Source organism: Lotus japonicus, chromosome 3 (genome assembly GCF_012489685.1).
Source record: "Lotus japonicus ecotype B-129 chromosome 3, LjGifu_v1.2".
In the NCBI taxonomy this organism is placed as follows: Eukaryota; Viridiplantae; Streptophyta; class Magnoliopsida; order Fabales; family Fabaceae; genus Lotus; species Lotus japonicus.
The window spans coordinates 53,215,093-53,234,625 of NC_080043.1; the positions used below are offsets into that span (position 1 = coordinate 53,215,093).

The 19,533-nt window shown below is 39.9% G+C and overlaps 1 long non-coding RNA gene across 2 annotated transcripts; it reads right to left on the bottom strand.

Moving 5' to 3' along the window:
* Window positions 1-7,085: 7,085 nt before the first annotated feature.
* Window positions 7,086-16,787, bottom strand: LOC130743288 (uncharacterized). 2 transcript variants are annotated; one of them, XR_009021428.1, is made up of 3 exons: window positions 16,413-16,787; window positions 15,510-15,587; window positions 7,086-8,032 (listed from the first exon to the last, which is right to left on the bottom strand). It is a non-coding gene; the product is annotated as an uncharacterized LOC130743288 (long non-coding RNA). The 2 variants fall into 2 exon arrangements; XR_009021429.1 differs by lacking the exon at window positions 7,086-8,032 and adding an exon at window positions 12,312-13,930.
* Window positions 16,788-19,533: the final 2,746 nt, after the last annotated feature.

Sequence of the window (19,533 nt, forward strand, 5' to 3'; positions counted from 1 at the left end):
CTGAAGGAAGTTCTACCGCGACTACTGAGAAACCTGAGGAAGAGTGGACAAAGGAAAAAGATGAAGCTGCTTTGGGAAACTCTAAAGCTTTGAATGCCATCTTCAATGGTGTTGACAAGAACATGTTTAGACTTATCAATACGTGTACTGTTGCAAAGGTAGCCTGGGATATTATGAAAACTGCTCATGAAGGAACTACTAGAGTAAGGATGTCCAGACTTCAAATGCTTACTATTTAGTTTGAGAACATGAGGATGACTGAAGAGGAGACAATCTCAGAATTTCATATGCATGTACGTGACTTCGCTAACTTATCCTTTGCCTTGGGAGAACCTATGTCAGATGAGAAGCTTGTGAGGAAAATCCTGAGATCTTTGCCCAAGAAGTTTGGCATGAAAGTCACTGCAATTGAGGAAGCTCAAGACATTGGAAACATGAAGGTTGATGAACTTATTGGTTCTTTGCAAACTTATGAGTTAACCTTTGACAAGACTGAGAAAAAGATTAGGAGCATAACTTTTGTGTCAAACACTGAGGAGGATGATGATATTGAGTGTGAAGGTGAAAACCTTTATGAAGCTCTAGCTCTTCTTGGAAGAAATTTTAATAGAGCCTTTAGAAAGATTGATAAAAGATCAAAGTCTAATGTCCAGGACATGAAGTTCGACAATGCCAGATCTTAAAACTTTCAGAGGAAGACCAAAGAGGATGATAAATCTGGTCAGAATAAAGGAGTGTAATGTCATGAATGTGAAGGATATGGTTACATCAGAACTGAATGTGCTACTTATCTTAAAAAGAAGAAGAAAGACATGATGGTAACTTGGTCAGACGAAGACACATATGAGGAAGATGGAGTCTCTGCTAACAAAGTGACTGCTTTTTCTGGAATAATTGATGAACCTGACTCTAGTGATGAGGACATAACTAATGAAGAGCTGGCTGAAACCTATAGGTTATTGCATAGCAAGTGGAAGGAAGCATGTAAGCGTGTGAAAGAGCAAGAAAGTGAAATAGAGCAGCTGACTACTCAAAAGGAGAAGCTATATGAGATCAGCAGCAAACTGAAAGAAGAACTTGATGACTGGAAATCAAAGCTGGAAGACATTGATACTCTAGAAAAGGTAAAATTAATGGGTGTTAATGCAGAATTGCAGGAGGAAGTTACTTCTTTGAAAAACAAGCTTGAAACCACACATAAATCTCTTAGGATGCTGAACAATGGCTCACATATGCTTGATGAGATCCTCAAGGAAAGGAGCAAACAGGGGAGAAGCTTGAAGGGTATTGGCTTTGACTACAGGACTGCAAACAAGGAAGGTCAGAAGGTTCCAAAGGAATTTGTGGCTGCTGCAAAGCAATCTGAATTCAAGAAACTAATCAACAGCATGTTGGTTGGAAAGATGTCTCAACATGAGCCTCGACATGTGATTTCTCAATACAAAAGTGTCAAAAGTGCCCCTTGGAGATGTCACTATTGTGGAAGAAATGGTCATATAAGGCCCTACTGTGTTCAAGCTGTATGGTTATCTTCAGACATCAAGTCACCCTAGGAGCTCTGAGAACACCCAAGTGAAAAGGAAATGGAAACCCAAGGGTGAGGTCTCAAGTCTGATTGCTCAGACTTCTTTTAGAGTCTCATCAAGGGAAGATTGGTATTTTGATAGTGGTTGTTCAAGACACATGAGAGGAGACAAGAGCTATTTGGAAAATATAAGAGAACACCCCATCAGTTTTGTCATTTCTGGAGATGGAGCCAAAGGGAAGATCAAAGGAATTGGAAAACTGGTAGGTTCTGGGTCTCCTGATCTGACTGATGTATTACTTGTGAAAGGTGAAGGTATGAAAAACGGTAGAAAGGGGGGGGGGGTTTGAATAACGTTTTCAGTATAAAGCTTCTACCTTAAAGATTTTGACAAATCTTCCGAGAACTTTAGGTGCTAAAGATAAGAGATAGAAAAGCACACAAAGATTTTATCCTGGTTCACTTGATAAATCACTCAAGCTACTCCAGTCCACCCGTTAAGGTGATTTCTTCCTTCTTAGAATGAAGGCAATCCACTAATCAGGTAAGAGTTACAACTGCACTTGAAACCTACAAGTGACTAACAATTACACTGACTTAGCTCACACTAAGATTCACTCTCTTAGTCTTCTCTAGGATCCGATCAGCCTTGATCTCCTAAAGGAACTAAACAAACTGTTTATCAAAGAATTGTTTACAAGAGATTTGCTTCTAAAAAGCTAATAGTAAACTCAATGAATTTCAGATGAAAGAAAGCTTAGAAGAATTTAAGTTTGTCTTGCGCGTATGTGAATGCTTCTAGCTGCTTCTTTCAGTCTTCAGCCTCTTTATATACTCCAAGGATTAGGGTTGAGCGTTGCATGGAAAATGCTACCGTTGGAGGGCAGTTCTGGAAAATCCAGCTTCTGCTATGTCTGAGACTGTTAGGTAGGTCGTCAGGAAGGTACAGTTGCTTTTGTACTTGGATAGCGACTTGACCTTTAAACCTAGGAGACTTCTGATCAGGGGAATGCTTCATATTGGAACTTGTGAAGCCGGTTGATCAGAGTCAGAGCGAAAGCTCAGATCCTCTGATCAATGTTTCTTCTGATTCTGAACTAAGAGGGAAGAACATGGCCTTCAGAGTATCTAGCTTCTGGACAACAGAATTTCACTAATCAGCTTCTAGATCTTCAGAGTCTTCTACACCATCAGAATATCTGAGCCTTCAGTGTTTCTTGGTTATCAGACTTTCTAGATCTTCAGAACTTCTAGTGACTGAGTCCACATCAGAGTTTGTATAACTTCAGAACTTCTGAAGCTTTTCCACTGTTCATACTGAACATGGTGAATGCGAAAGCGTTGCTTGGGTCGCTCTTTATACACAGTGCTTCTGATTTGTGTGAGATTGAGTTGAGGTCAGAGCCTGCAAATAGCACACTCAGAGAAACACGTTAGAGTACCACAATTGTTCATATCAAAAAGGTTAACATGTAATCGTCAAAACATAGAGTTGTACTACTAGATCAAAACTTGATCTTACAAAAGGGCTAACAGCAAATCTTATCAGCACAGGCCAACTCTTTGATAAAGGACTTGATGTGAAGTTCAGCAAAACAGAATGTGTTGTTACTAAAGATGATCAAGACGGATTAATGAGCGGAGTCAGATCCAAGGATAATTTCTATATGTGGACCTCAGAGGAGAAGTCTCACTTTACAAGGTCCTTATTGTCAAAGGAAGATGAGATAAATCTGTGGCATCAAAAACTGGGTCATCTTAACCTCAAGAGCATGCAGAAGATCATCACTGAAGAAGCAATCAGAGGTCTACCTAAGCTAAAGCTAGGTGAAGGAAGAATGTGTGGAGAATGCCAAATAGGCAAACAAACCAAGATGTCGCACAAGATGCTCCAGCATGAGACTACAACAAAGGTCCTTGAACTCTTACACATGGATCTCATGGGTCCTATGCAAGTTGAAAGTCTGGATCTCATGGGTCCTATCCAGAAACACTTGGGTGGACTTCATTAGTGAAAAGTGTGAGACATTTGAAATTTTCAAAAATCTATGCTTGAAACTTGAAAATGAGAAGAGCAGTGTCATTGTAAGAATTAGGAGTGATCATGGAAACGAGTTTGAAAACTCTATGTTCTCTGAGTTCTGTGGATTAGAAGGAATAAGTCATGAGTTCTTTGCACCTATCACACCTCAACAAAATGGTGTAGTTGAGAGGAAGAATAGAACTCTTCAGGAATCAGCTAGAGTCATGCTACATGCTAAGAAGATTCCCTATCAGTTTTGGGGTGAAGCCATGAATATTTCCTGCTACATACATAACAAAGTTACTATTAGAGAAGGAACATCTTCTACTCAGTATGAATTATGGAAGGGAAGGAAGCCTACAATGAAATATTTTCATGTTTTTGGGAGTAAATGCTATATTCTTGCAGATCGAGAGCAAAGAAGAAAGCTTGACCCTAAGAGTGATGTAGGATTGTTCATGGGATACTCAACAAACAGTAGAGCCTATAAGGTGTATAACACTCACACAAAAACCATGATGGAATCATTTAATGTGATTGTTGATGATGTGCAAAGTGAGATGAAGGAAAGCATTTGAGTGGAATATGATAATGTACTGAAAATGCAGGTGTTCTAGCCAATAACCTGGACATCGTACCTGAGACAAGTGTCACTGAGCAGGAAGACAAGTTGGTCACTTCAAATAAAGCTCCTTCAATCAGAATTCAGAAGATACATCCACAAGAAAATATTATTGGTGATCTTCATGAAGGTGTCACAACTAGGTCCAGAAATCTCATTGCTCATGCTTGCTTCATATCCAAATTGGAACCCAAGAATGTTAATGAGGCACTAACTGATGAATACTGGATTAATGCAATGCAAGAAGAGCTGGAGCAGTTCAGGACAAATAAAGTCTGGGATTTGGTGTCAAGACCTGATGATGCAAATATAATTGGCACTAAGTGGATCTTCAAAAACAAGTCTGATGAACACGGTGTTGTCACTAGAAACAAAGCAAGATTAGTTGCTCAAGCCTATACTCAGATAAAAGGAGTTGATTTTGATGAGACTTTTGCTCCAGTGGCCAGACTAGAATCTATCAGACTCCTGTTGGGAGTTGCTTGTTTGAAGAAATTCAGATAATACCAGATGGATGTAAAGAGTGCTTTTCTGAATGGGTATTTGAATGAGGAAGTTTATGTTGAGTAGCCTAAAGGATTCATAGATCCTCATTTTCCTGATCATGTGTACAAGCTGAGGAAAACACTGTATGGTTTGAAACAAGCACCAAGGGCTTGGTATGAGAGGCTCACTGAGTTTCTTGTCAGCAATGACTATTGCAAAGGAGGAATAGATAAGACACTGTTTGTGAAGAATGATAAAGAGAAGCTCATGATTGCACATATTTATGTGGATGATATTGTTTTTGGAGGAATGTCGAACACGATGGTGGAGCATTTCGTTCAACAAATGAAATCTGAGTTTGAAATGAGTTTAGTTGATGAACTGAACTATTTCTTAGGTCTTCAAGTCAAACAAATGGAGGATTCCATGTTCATCACTCAGAGCAAATATGCTAGAGGAATAGTCAAGAAGTTTGGTATTGAGAACTCAGGTCACAAAAGGACTCCAGTTGCAACTCATGTCAAATTAACCAAGGATGACAAAGGAGAGGATGTTAATCAATGCTTGAACAGGAGTATGATTGATAGCTTATTGTATCTGTGACACCCGGGGCCGACGAAGGCGGGGAGTGATCGCCGGTGCAGTGAGGCACGGACAAGGAGCGGCTCCTGGCAGGCTTCTAGGCGGAGGGGCACATGAATGAACCGATCTCACACCCGAACAAGAGGTATTCCGAGACTGTATAGGGATGGACAATACAGTTGAGGAGGGCATAAGAGATTTGATTGGTACTACTCATGACAACAAGTTGCAACTTCTTTTCGGGAGCCCAACTCATAAGAACTCTATGGTTAAGTGTGCTAGCCTCGGAGCAATAATATGATGGGTGACCTCCTGGGAATTTTTCCCGGGAAGCGCACGAGTGAGGACAAAGCGTGCTAAAAAGACTCGTGTTGTTACCGTGAGGCCAGTCGTCAAGTCAGGATGTTACAATTGGTACCAGAGCCGACCTCTCCCAGTACGGTGTGGTTCGAGGACGAACCAAGCGGAAGTTGGTGGGCCTGTGACACCCGGGGCCGACGAGGGCGGGGAGTGATCGCCGGTGCAGTGAGGCACGGACAAGGAGCGGCTCCTGGCAGGCTTCTAGGCGGAGGGGCACATGAATGAACCGATCTCACACCCGAACAAGAGGTATTCCGAGACTGTATAGGGATGGACTATACAGTTGAGGAGGGCATAAGAGATTTGACTGGTACTACTCATGACAACAAGTTGCAACTTCTTTTCGGGAGCCCAACACATAAGAACTCTATGGTTAAGTGTGCTAGCCTTGGAGCAATATTATGATGGGTGATCTCCTGGGAAGTTTTCCCGAGAAGCGCGCGAGTAAGGACAAAGCGCGCTGAAAAGACTCGTGTTGTTACCGTGAGGCTAGTCGTCAAGTCAGGATGTTACAATTGGTATCAGAGCCGACCTCTCCCAATACGGTGTGGTTCGAGGACGAACCAAGCGGAAGTTGGTGGGCCTGTGACACCCGGGGCCGACAAGGGCGGGGAGTGATCGCCGGTGCAATGAGGCACGGACAAGGAGCGGCTCCTGGCAGGCTTCTAGGCGGAGGGGCACATGAATGAACCAATCTCACACCCGAACAAGAGGTATTCCGAGACTGTATAGGGATGGACTATACAGGTTAGGAGGGCATAAGAGATTTGATTGGTACTACTCATGACAACAAGTTGCAACTTCTTTTCGGGAGCCCAACTCATAAGAACTCTATGGTTAAGTGTGCTAGCCTTGGAGCAATATTATGATGGGTGACCTCCTGGGAAGTTTTCCCGGGAAGCGCGCGAGTGAGGACAAAGCGCGCTGAAAAGACTCGTGTTGTTACCATGAGGCCAGTCGTCAAGTCAGGATGTTACAGTATCTTACTGCAAGCAGGCCAAATATAATGTTTGATGTTGGAGTGTGTGCAAGATATCAAGCTGCACCCAAGACTAGTTATCTGCTGCAAGTGAAGAGGATTATCAAATACATTAATGGTACAAGTGACTATGGTAATCTCTAGACTCATGATCTAACTCCTCTTTGGTAGGTTATTGTGATGCAGATTGGGGAGGTAGTGCTGATGATAGGAAAAGCACATCTGGAGGTTGCTTTTTCTTAGGAAATAATCTTATCTCCTGGTTCAGTAAAAAGCAAAATTGTGTATCTTTGTCATCTGCAGAGGCAGAGTATATTGCAGCAGGAAGTAGTTGTACTCAGCTAGTATGGATGAAACAAATGCTCAAAGAGTACAATGTTGAACAAGATGCCATGACATTGTAATGCGACAATCTCAATGCTATTAACATCTCAAAGAATCCAATCCAGCACAGCAGAACAAAACACATTGACATTAGGCATCATTTTATTAGGGATTTGGTGGAGGACAAAATCATGAATTTGGAGCATGTTACAACTGACAAGCAATTGGCTGATATTTTCACAAAACCCCTTGATGCAAGCACATTTGACAAATTAAGAGAAAGTCTTGGGATTTGATTAAGTGAAGATTGGTCGCAATCAATGCATGAGCAGTTGTTAACGGCTAGTTTTTATTAATCATGATTAACTGCCAATGTGATGCCAGCAGAGAGAGCATTGCACCCCAACGGGCCATTTGTCTTCACTTCTCAACTGCTTGTGTTTTTGTTTTCTGAAATCCTTATTTCTCTCTCAATTGTTCTCTGTTTGTCTTGTTCAGTTCTTGTCACTTCAACATGTCTCAATCCTTAGGAAGGGTTGATTCTACTGATGCAACGACTGTCACAAAAAAGTATGGTGTTAGTTTCATGGGTCTGAAAAGTGGGTCTTCAACAACCACTTCATCCAAGAATGTGAAATCCCAATCTCAATCAAGGAAGAAAGCGAGAACACCATAAAGGAAGCAGTACAAATCACGCCTTCATGGAGATGGTTCCTCACATGCAAATCTTGAAGATGTTCCCTCTGATGAAGAAGAACCCTTTCATGATGCTCCTGCAAGCAGCAATGAGGAAGAAACCCCCATGTGTAACACCCTCTAAACCCCGCATAAATATTATAGCTTAAATCAGAGTAAAATGCATAACACAGAGGATGCTCATAATAAATATATAAATTCCAACTTTAATGTCATAACATTATATGCATAGCACAACAGATTTATTTCAACTACAAGATAAAACATAATCCAAAAATAAATAAAGGGAGGTCACAAAATAACTCTTAACATCAAGGTACAAAACTAAGCGTTTCCCAGTGTTACATAACAGAGCATGACTCCCCTAACTAGACCATAAATGAAAGACTAGCTCCTCCTACTAACCCTCGCGAGAAGCTTCACTATCCTCGGTACCTGAGTGATGTCGCATAGAACATCATTCCAACAGAAGGGTGAGAACTCATATCATATGGATAAGCATAATAATAAATAATGTAAAAGCCTATCTATTCCACATAAATTCTTCATACTTCACTAACAAATTATAAATTATGTAATTTAATATAATCAATCAATCTCACAGTTATGACAATACTCAATAATTCATAGCATCAAGTAAGCAAATATTATTTTCTTCAATTACCACAACATCAAATCTCAAAAAATATCAGAATTATCATTAATTAGCATCAACAACTCTCTAACACATGACTCAAGTGAGACCCGTGCAAATGCCTTTGCAACCAAAGTTGTTATCCTTAGCGGTATCACCGCGTCCACTCCAGACAGATAACCACCAATAAAGCCCTCGCTCTAGGCTTCAAAACCACTCTAGTTTTGGGACAAGTCACTAGCCTCCACGAGAACTAGCAAACATTGCCTCTTGACAACTATGCAGTGTATCGTGCAAAACTCAACTAACATATGCATATTCACACCATCTCCAAGTCTTAATTATTTTAGCATATTCATCACCTCATCACCAGCTCAACAATTCAAATCATCTCCAATTTCACAAAACACACTTACATGTTATCAATCACACAACTTGCAATCATAGTAACTTAACAACTTAACACATAACATCAATTCAGAAATAACATCATATGATCAACTATTAAACAAATGTAAATTAAATATAATTCATATATAGTAGGCTCTGCAACTATTATACAAAAATTGGATTCTTCCTAATTTTCTCCAAAAACTCGTCATCTCTCTGCATCATCCCCTCATGCGCGCACTACCGCGCGCACCACTATCTACATGCGTCACCTCCCTCGCGCGCAACCCTTGTCCTGGCCACGCGCCACCGCACCTTGCGCATTACCATGCGCGCGCACGACATCTTTTTTCGAAAACAACATTTGCACCTAAAATGACTCATTTTATTCAAAACGGTTATAAACTGTACAACAACCTAGGCGAATTTTTAAATACCTCAAATACACTCAGAAAAATCCAATATTTTTATCATGGTTCCCTATACACGTGTTGTAAACCCTGTAAATTTTCAAGTCAAAATACGAAGTAAACAATTCATGAAAAATCTAACTCTAACTGCAGTTCGTGAGAAACGAGACAGCTTAACCTATTCTCACTAAAACACCTATAACTCGAGCTACAGACGTCGGAACGACATGAAACCAGCGGCAAAAGTTTCATAACAAAAAGTGCTACAACTCTTATGAAGATTACTTCTTCAAATTCGGTCATTAACACAGCTCGAAAAATGGTACAAGAGCTCGTAAATTTCCCGCGCGCAACCCGCGCATCATGCACGCCTATATTCTACCCCCAAAATTCATCTTAAAATCAAACCCTAAATATTTCGATTTAGGAATTTATGCATCCTAGGGTTTCTAAATCACGCTTCCTATCATTACCCACTATCATACTAATCCATAGAACATGAATCCAAACCTTTACCTCTTGAAGATCAAATTCTATGTTTTTCTTCTCTGTTCTCCTCTCCTTCTCTGTTTTCAAGCTTCTTTTCTTCTGCTCTGCTAACTTCTCCAATTCTCAAATTCTGATTTTTCCCTTTCTAATTCACTCCTAACCCTTAAATAGTCTTACAATGGGCCTCACTCCCAACTACTCACTTAAAACCTAAAACCCTTATTTATCTAAATCTTATACTATATCACATAAGATTTAAATAATAATCACATATATCACTCATATACAATTTAAATAATTTACTCACTCCATATACCACATAATCACTTAATTATCTAATAAAATCACATAATTCATCAAATTACCATATAGCATAATAATAATTAAACTAAAATAATAAATAACCTAATAATGGAAAAATAGGGTGTTACACCATGGGTTCCGATCGTGATGTTGTGCCCGATGTCGAGGCATCTGCTCCTCAGGACACATATATTCCTCAAGAAACCCCAATTCCAGAAATCCCTGATGATGAGGATGTGATCGTTGAAGAGATAGTTCCCACTGAGACTGTTACATCTCCTCCATCTTCAAAGAAGGGTGATAAAGGGTCTCTATCCTCTGAAGATACCCACTCTGATGATCCAACTCAAGTTCCTCTTCAGAACATCTCTGATGGCGATGATTCTGATGATGATGAAGTTTCTCTGTCTGAGACACTTCCTTGTTGCACGTTTGAAAAGGAAAAGAAGGACCACTGCAAATGAAGCCCCTTCTGTTCCTCAGAAGAAGACCAAACCTTCTCCTGCTACTTCTAAGTCCATGAAAAAGGGTTTGAAAGGGAAAGGCAAAGCAAAAGTTGAGAAAAACAAGAGTGAGAAGAAGAAAAAGGCTCCTGCTATTGTTTCTGAGTCTGAGTCAGATGTTGAAGCAGATGCCCCAGACATCGTGCCTGCTGAGAAGAAGAATGTCCCTGCTACCCTTCTTGACAATGTCTCTTTCCATTATGAAGAAAATGTTCTCAAATGGAACTATGTTTATCAAAGGAGACTAGCCATTGAAAGGGAAGTTGGTTCTGATGTGCTTGAGTGCAAGGAAGTTATGGCACTTATTGAGAAGGTTCAGACTTCAGATGATGAAAATTGTTCTACTAGTTGGTGTATGTTTTGAGAGGCTTGTGAAGGAATTTTTGGTGAATTTGTCTGTGGAAGTGGGACTTCCTGAGAGTGATGAATACAGGAAGGTGTATGTCAAGGAAAAACGCATGAAGTTTTCTCCTGATGTGATCAACAAAGCACTTGGAAGAAGTGTTGCTGTTGTGGTTGATGAAGAGCTATCCTTGGATGTGATTACCAAGGAACTCACTACTGGGAAGGTTTAGAAATGGCCAAAGAACAAGCTGTTATCCACTGGGAATCTCAGTGTGAAATATGCAATCCTTAACAGGATTGGTGCTGTGAATTGGGTCCCTACCCAACATACCCTTTCCATCTCTGCCACTCTTGCAAGGTTAATTTACAAGATTGGTACTATGGTTTCTGTTGATTTTGGTACTTTTGTTTTTTAACAGTCCTTGAAGCATGCAGAGACATGTGATGTGCAGTTGCCTATCTCTTTTCCTTCTCTGATCACAGAGATGATTCTGCAACAGCATCCCAAGATAGTCAAGGATGATGAGGAGGCTATGCCCAAAGGTGCTCCTATCTCCTTGGACCATCGTTTATTTTCTGGGCCTTATGTCCTAGACATTGATGTGTCATCCAGCAGGACATATGCTTCTACTTCAGTGAGTAAGTCTGGAAGAAGGGCTATTATTGATGAATTGCAGGCTGTTTCTAAGGCTCTTCAGGAGACTATCACTACAAGGAAACTCAAGGTGGATGAGTTGCTGCTTAAGCTTCAAGAGGAAGAGGACCAAGAGGGTGAGCCAAGTGATGCCAATGCGGCTGCTGCAGATGCAAGCACTGATCAAGAGGGAGAATCTGATGAGAATGGAGATGAAACTGGGGAGGAATCCAGTTCTGATGATTAGGATTTGTTGTATCTTAATGCTATTTGTTTGTTTTTGTCTGACTGTATTTGAGCACCCTTTGCCAAATTTGTGTTAAAAAGGGGGAGTAGCTACTAGTATGATTTGGTATGTACTAATCTGAAGCCTACACTCAAGAATTCAAGACTAAGTTGTTTATTGTTTGTTTTTGTGGAAGACAAGTGTGTTTGTGTTGTTCTCCAAGTTGTTGCTAATGTTTGTTAGTTAGCTTGTTCTTGTTTCTAGTTACTTGCTAGTTACATTATTGTGATGTGTGCATCAGGAAGCTGTCAAGGATGTGCTATTTGTTTGTGTGTTGTGGGCTGCACTATTTGAGGGGGAGTTCCGTTGTTAAGGGGGGGGGGGGGTATGTGTATCTTCTGAGTTACTCAAGTTGTTTTAGACAAAATTTGACAAAGGGAGACATTGTTGTTACTTTTGGTTGTCTTGCATTTTTTCCAAAACAACCTGATGTCGAAGCAGATGTTGTGACATCTGCCTATGTGTAGCCCAGGACATTAGTCCATGACTTGGAGTGCTTATGTGTGCCCTGGAAATCTGGTGAAGATTTTACTGTGGTTACTTACGGTTTAAGTAATTGTATTCTGGTTGTTTAATTTGGGCTGGTTTAATTGTTGAAACAATCTCTGATTGAAGATTTGTTTCTATTGTGTTAATGGTGATTGACTTGTAAACACAATCATCATTTATGTAAGATTGCGTTTTAATCTGTTGTTGTTGGACTACTGCTTCAGCCTCTGGAAACCCTAATGTGGCTGCTGATGCTTATATATATTGAAGACCTAAAACGTGAAGACTACTGAAGCTATTGAGAGAATCAGATCAAGTGTTTTAGGGTTGTTAATTGTGTTAGTCCTTGTATGGCAGTGGTTGAGAGAAACTGAGAGAGGCTCTTATACTTAGGTCGATATACTAAGTAGAAATACACTGGGTAGATTAGGAAGAGAACTATGAGCTGTGGTGTTGATGAGTGTCTGTAGTTCCTGAATCTTGAGATAATAAATATCTTTTCTTTGGGTGCGAACCCTCCAGACGTAGGTGAAGTTTCACCGAACTGGGTTAACAACTTTGATGTTGCGTCTTATTTATTTTATGTTTTTACTCTTCACTGTTATTTGATTATCTAAGCAATTGCATAAGCCTTGCGTAGGACATCTTCTATACGGGAACTAGAATTTCAATATTAATTGTCTTTTGTCGTAGAATTGACATTTACCTTAGGGTATTTTTAGAGACAATATGTTAGCTAGAACACATGACGACGTGATGGGTGAGGTCGTACGTTGATTGGCTAATCATATTGTACCATTCATACATATTGAGGTTAATACACAATGGGATGTCGGACCTTTCCTAAAATTGTCATAAGACCCGGGTTTTCACATAAGAACACTACGTGTGGTTCTTAGTAGCAGACGGAAATGGCAGACCTGTGGGTTACGACTGATCTTCTACATTTGTTTGGTGTAAGAGACGCTCGAGCGGAAATGGTTAAACATTAGGCCGGTGTTAGGACTGACTCGTTGGTGCCCATCTCATCATGCATTCTGCCTTGTTGATTTGATATTGTTGAATATCATTATGTTTCTTGAAACCTGGATGAGTTGTCATTATTTGTCTATTGTTATTTCTTTTGATGTTATGATACTTACATGTGCCGGGAATCGATCCCAACTTCATCAGCCACCAGCTTGCTATCTCGCCAGATGCCAAAGCAGTGGTCCAAGAGAAGAGGAAGATGGGAGAAGGGAATATGAAGGGAATGTAACACCCCGATTTCGGTGGCGCCACTTTAGTAACCAAAGATAAAATAAAGCAGAAAAGCAGGTATTTTTTTTTCGTTTTCTTTTTAAATAAAAAGACTTGTCGAATTTAAAGACTCAACCCAATCGCGATTAACAGCGACTAACATACAATAAAAGCATAGCCCTCGCTGCAACCAAAATCATCGTCACGAGTGTCATCGAGTGACAGAAAGTAACACCTAGTAACTAAAAGTAATGCCCAACGGCAAACAAGTGCGACCCATAGATAGAGTCATAAGTTTTATAAATACAGTCCTCCAAAAAGTAAGTTAGCCCATAACGGCTTCCAAAAGACCTCGTACGTCCGACAAACTCCCTGTGATCCTCATGGAAGAGAACCACACAAAAAGCTAATAGTCGGGGACCTACCCTGCCCCAAAATAAGAAATGAAAATCAGAGCTATGACAACGAAACCCTATGTACTACACCCCTAACATCGACCCTCATCCGATCCTGCATGAAGTCCGGGTCCACGTCGAAGGCTCAGTAGTAGTCATTTCGCTCCGGGTCTTCCCCGAACGACGAAGCATCACGAAACGATCCGTCAACGGCATCTGACAAAAAGGGCATACATAGCCCCCCACACACAGGTAGCACGCGCAAGGGTCAACTCACGGAATATAGTATAGAGAATACAAGACAACAGGTAAAGTAAAAGGGGTATATATATATATATATATATGTTGTATACATACATATAAGTTCTGCATTGTCTACCCTAAGGTTTATACATAGCATGTTATCAAGTCTCTAATACAATTCAATCATCAAAACACATAACGATGTTTATCAACATCAAATCATCAAAACACATAACGATGTTTATCAACATCAAATCATCAAGATCTCAACAAATATAGTTAGAGTGCATGATATGTCAATGCAACGTCAATTCAAAAGGTTCCGGAAGAAGTAGGCTGGGCACGATCGAGTCGGTCATAACACTGGCATTGTGTCGACCATAACACTCGGGTGTCACTTACAACCTTGACATAGCCAGATCAGTCCTAACCCTGTGGGTCGACTTTTCCCTCCGCTATGCCTGACATATCCCCCATCGAATGCCCGAGTTACCTGAAGACATATACTGTACCCGAAGGTATATACTGTACCCGAAGGCATATACTGTACCCGAAGGTATATATACTGTAGTCATAGACCAAAACTTGCTTAATCAGCAAAAGTGTTAGAGTTTATTGGCTCTACTGTACCCTAAGGTAAATGTTGATTCTGCGACAAAAGACAGATAACTATAAAAAGAGTGCAATCACTCATGATAACTTCTCGAGTCATACGACTCATCTAATTCGATGGTCAAAACTGCTCAGCGAGCGAAGAGTAACAATGTACTTGGAAACTTATAGTTCCCTGACTTATCCTTTAGATAGTCAAATAAATAAACTGCTCATCGAGCGAAAGAGTATAAGCATACTCAGAAACTTTTGAGCTTCCCCAAAACTTCGATTCGGCGACACTTCTCATTTTCCAAAACTAATATCCAAATCCTAAAAGTTCATTTGAGATCCTTAACATTTAATTAAAAGGGTTTGAATGTTGTTTAAAGCATTATGAAATTTCTCATGAAAATATTTTCTTTCCAAAACTATAAGTTCACAAGATCCCGATATCCCCAAAATTCCATGAGAAGGTCTTGAAACCCCAAAAGAAGACAAGAGTCTGAACCTCAGTTCGTCTTGTCGAGATAAACCCTTAAGAATTCGCCACCAACGAGGCATAACTAACCGTTATTCCTCACATTTTGGTAGTCCACGAATAAACGATATAAATTGCACCATATGGTCAGCATATTCCAATAATAATTGCATGTTCCAAAATAATGTGCACAAGTATTCACATAGCCTAAGATTAACCATTTAATCACTTAGCAAGTATGGCATGTGAATCAAGTAATTGCGGTAAAACATAACCCTGTCCTATCCACTAGGAAGCAGTAAGACGAAAACCAGTAAATGGCCGAAGCCTCTCAGAAAACGGAGACACACGTCTCATATTAGTTTCACACGGCCGAAGCCTCAAAACATTTTCTCCAGTGAAAGCGATAAAGAAACATAAATAAGCAAGTCGAAATTATCGACGCCTAAAGCATTAGCTAGCAGTGTAAGTTGCCCTTACCTCTAGTTCTTCCAGAATCACAGTGTAAGTCACACTCCCAAGCTTGCTCAGTCAAGTCTAAGGTTTCCACAAACGAACCTTAGAGCAAACAAAGCAAAATCAATCAAAATAAGTCGATACACTCGAAACAATACTAACTAACGTTAGACAAAGCTCAAGGAGCTTCAGAGTACCACATTTAGGCACGAATGGAAAGGCTTTTCCCGAATGGATGAGTTTTGACTCGATTCAAGTTTTGTACAAAAACACTTTATTCGCTAAAACATCCATAACTCGAGCTACAGAACTCAGAATGACACGAAACCAGAGCCAAAATTTCGACAACGGAGAGAGCTACGCTATAGCTCAGGCCATACAGACCCAAAAATTATTTTTGGACACGGTACCATGGCATATAAGTTTCGGCCATTATCAAAATAGGGCTTCCCGAACTTTTTCTTCGATCTAATTTAATTCCTAGATATTCTTAGGCGATATCTAGGCCAGGGAAACTCTCAGAAAAATTATCGGGTCGAAAACTGTCGCAGGGGTATTTTGGTCAATATTTTTAGCTCAGAATTTCAAAATTGGAATTTCGAAAAACAAATTGGATGGGGACGTTACCAACGACGTTTATGACAACTAATCCTACTAGCGCTAAGCTAAGTCGAGAGTTATAAACCGAAAGAACGAAACTTTGCCTCAAAATGGGTATTTCCTACAGAAATGAATTCCGGCGGCATTTCGGCGACATTCGACAAAATGTAATCCGCTAGAAGTACTCTTGGGTACGTAGGGAAGATGTTTAGACACTAAAATCAAGCTATTTGGACAGTTTTACAAAAAGCTCAAAACTTTGAGCACAGAAATACATAGAGAAAAGCGACAGAATTGACGATCAGAAGTAAGGAATAGCATCTATACCTCGAGGTCTACGCATAGCAACTGTCAGTGAGACGATCAGGCAAGAAACGGCGAAAAAACTTGTTCTCCCTCTCTCCCTTTGTGCTCGTGGGTTTGGTGCTTGAAGGGTGATGAGAAAATTGGCATGGTGATGAATGACTATGGTGCGTGGGTCGTTTGTTGCAACAAGGAAAAATGAAGAAGAAATTGGTGATGAGAAAAATTAGAAGGCATGGTGTGCGTGTTGTTGCTGCAGCAAGAAGAAGAAAAAAAAGAAAACAAGAAAGAAAGATCAGATGCTTGTGCGTGAAAAGGAAAGGAATTGAGTTTCCTTATATATATGTTTGTGGCTTTGTATATTGCCTTGTCTGATGGTGTTCAGGGGCTTGGAAAATATATTAACATGTGGTGGGGCAAAGCTGGAGGGACGTGGAGTGATAAGGTTGGATTGATATTTTGAAAAGATATTTTTAAAATTGGTATGAATTTTTTTTGATAAGCAAAAATTGGTATGAATTGATTTAGACACCAAATGATTTAGCTCATAGAATTAAAGGAAAAATATAAAGGTGATATATTATTGTACCAAAAATTATGATGAGTTTAGTGAAATGATAAAATATAAATTAGGATCACTTTGAGCAAATTAAAATGTTCAATGGACAAAGAAATGAGTAAGAATTAAGATAGAGAATAATTGTTAGACAAATAGAATAAATATGACGTTGTCATATTATGCAATTAAGCTAAGTATCCTTCCATAGAAGGTCGATACTTGCTCCAGGTTCATTTTAAATGAGGAAATGACTTGAACGCAGTCTTCTTCAAAATAAACCGCAAAACTACTTTTTGCAATTGACGTCGGATGAGAAAGTTTCCTTCTGAATAAAGATTAGAAACATCGAAAGAAATAGGTGCACGCATGTGGAATCTTCGTTTGAAGCTCCGAATAGAAAAAACATTCATTGACAGCTTAATTTAAAGTTCTTGAGCTATCAGGGATTTAGTTTCGGCAAACTTCCGAGAATTGGAATTTGACGTTCGTACGTTCCAGGGTTTCGTATCGAAACGCTTGTCATGGAAAGGAATAAGAGAAATTCTTATATTCCTCTAGAAGATTTTTTTGGAATTTATTCCTATAGTGTTCCAAGGGTTAAATTAATCTTTTCCTAAGGTTCTCGTCCTAGGCGTAAACGAATAATACTTGCGTCATAAGTTTCGTCGATTCGAATCTTATCCTTAACCTTCTCGTGAAATATCTTCTCCATACATTTATTCCATTCAATAAACGTTTATCCAGTTTTCTTACTTCACGTTACATCGAACTTATTCGTGAATCAGAAATTTCACTAATTTATTCTAAGCTTAAAAACTTGGGTCTCACAGGGAATCCGCCAAGAAACTTGGAAGTTGATAGAAGGGGGTTTCATTTGAGGGATCAAATACCCAACCTGGTTAGCAAATGTTGTCATGGCCAAGAAAGCAAATGGAAAATGGAGAATGTGCACTTATTACACAAACTTAAACAAAACTGGTCCTAAAGACTCATTCCTTTTACCCAACATTGGTGCTTCAGGTCAAGCACTTTTGAGTTTGATGGACGCGTATTCTGGATATAACCAAATTAAGATGCACCTGGAATATGAAGCAAAAAATTGCCTTTTATGTAGAGAAGGCCAATTATTGCTATAGGACCATGCCTTTTAGACTTAAGAATGCAGGAGCCACTTACCAAAATGCCAAGCATATGGGGAGGAATATGGAAGTTTATGTTGATGACATGGTGGTGAACACACTGGCGGGATGGGCTCATGAGTGGGACCGCGAAGCTGCTTTTGGGGAGCTTCGAAAGCACAATGTCAGATTGAATCCAAATAAAATGCATTTTTGGCATCCAGAGTGGTAAATTCTTAGGATTTATGATTTCTCAACGACGAATTGAGGCGAACAAGTGTCAAGGAGGCCCAGAAGCTGGCGGGACAAATTGCAGCCCTTTCGCTATTTGTAAGACCCTAACCTTACTTATCTATTGCTTAAGTGATTTATTGAATTAAAGTGAAATTTCTAGTGAAGTTTGATTTAATTGCTAAACTGTCTGTGACCTTGTGTAAATTTTTGAGAGGTCTTAAATACCTAACCTTGAAAAGCTTCCTTCATGAGAGTTGTAGCTCTCTGAGTTAGCTAAATTCTCTCGTTGGTTTCAGGTCATTCTGACCTCTGTAGCCCGAGATAGCCTTGTTTTAGTGACGGAAGGTCAGGCTGTATTGCACTAGCAATTTTGTTAGAAGAAAGTTCTTAAGTCCGAATTTATTTCTTTAAAATCAAGAGAAGGAGTTTGCCTTGATTTATTTGAGCCTCTTAATCAGTAGTTAGGAGAGTATTTAGTTGGACTTGGGCCAAGTTATGAAGGGAGAAGAGAAAAGGACAACCTAGCCCATGATGCATGCTAGTCGAATTCCATGAGGAAGGAAGGAGGGAAGACTTGTTTGACTAATTAGCATGAGTTTAGAGAAAATAATTAGGGTTTAAGGCTCATGATCAAAGGCTGATCAGTTTTGAGACAAGGATTAATAGGAAATTAAGTGCCATTAATGCCTTGTTCCCATTCAAAAATTGTGAATTGTGCATGCCCTTGCTTGTGCATGTTTTGGCCGTGTATTGAGGGGCAAAAGAGACCTAATAAGGCTGATTGGAAACCTAACCACACACTCTTGTTTTGCCCACACAATTCAGAAGTGAAAAAGAAAGAAAAGAAGAGAGAAAGGGTGAGAGAGAGTGGCGGCTAGAGAGGAAGAAAGGAGAAGAGCCAAAGAGTGAAAGCAAGTGTGATCAAGAGGGAGAGGAGGAGACCAGACCAAGATTGAAGGTGCAGCAGAGAGTAGCCCTTTCCATTCATCTTTTCCAGAACCAAACCTTCATCCATCTCAAACCCAACATCAAAGGTAAGGGGTGGATCGAGTGGGTAGAGTCTAGGTTTCTGTATGATGAAGGTTTTCTTTCATTTGCATGCCTAAGATCTGAATTTGGTTTGGTTGATGATGTATGAGGGTTGAGGGTAGAAAGCATGCTTAAGGTATTCAATATGTGCAGCCATGATATTGATCAAAGCTTGATGCCATGCTACTTGCCATAGTTGCCAAAA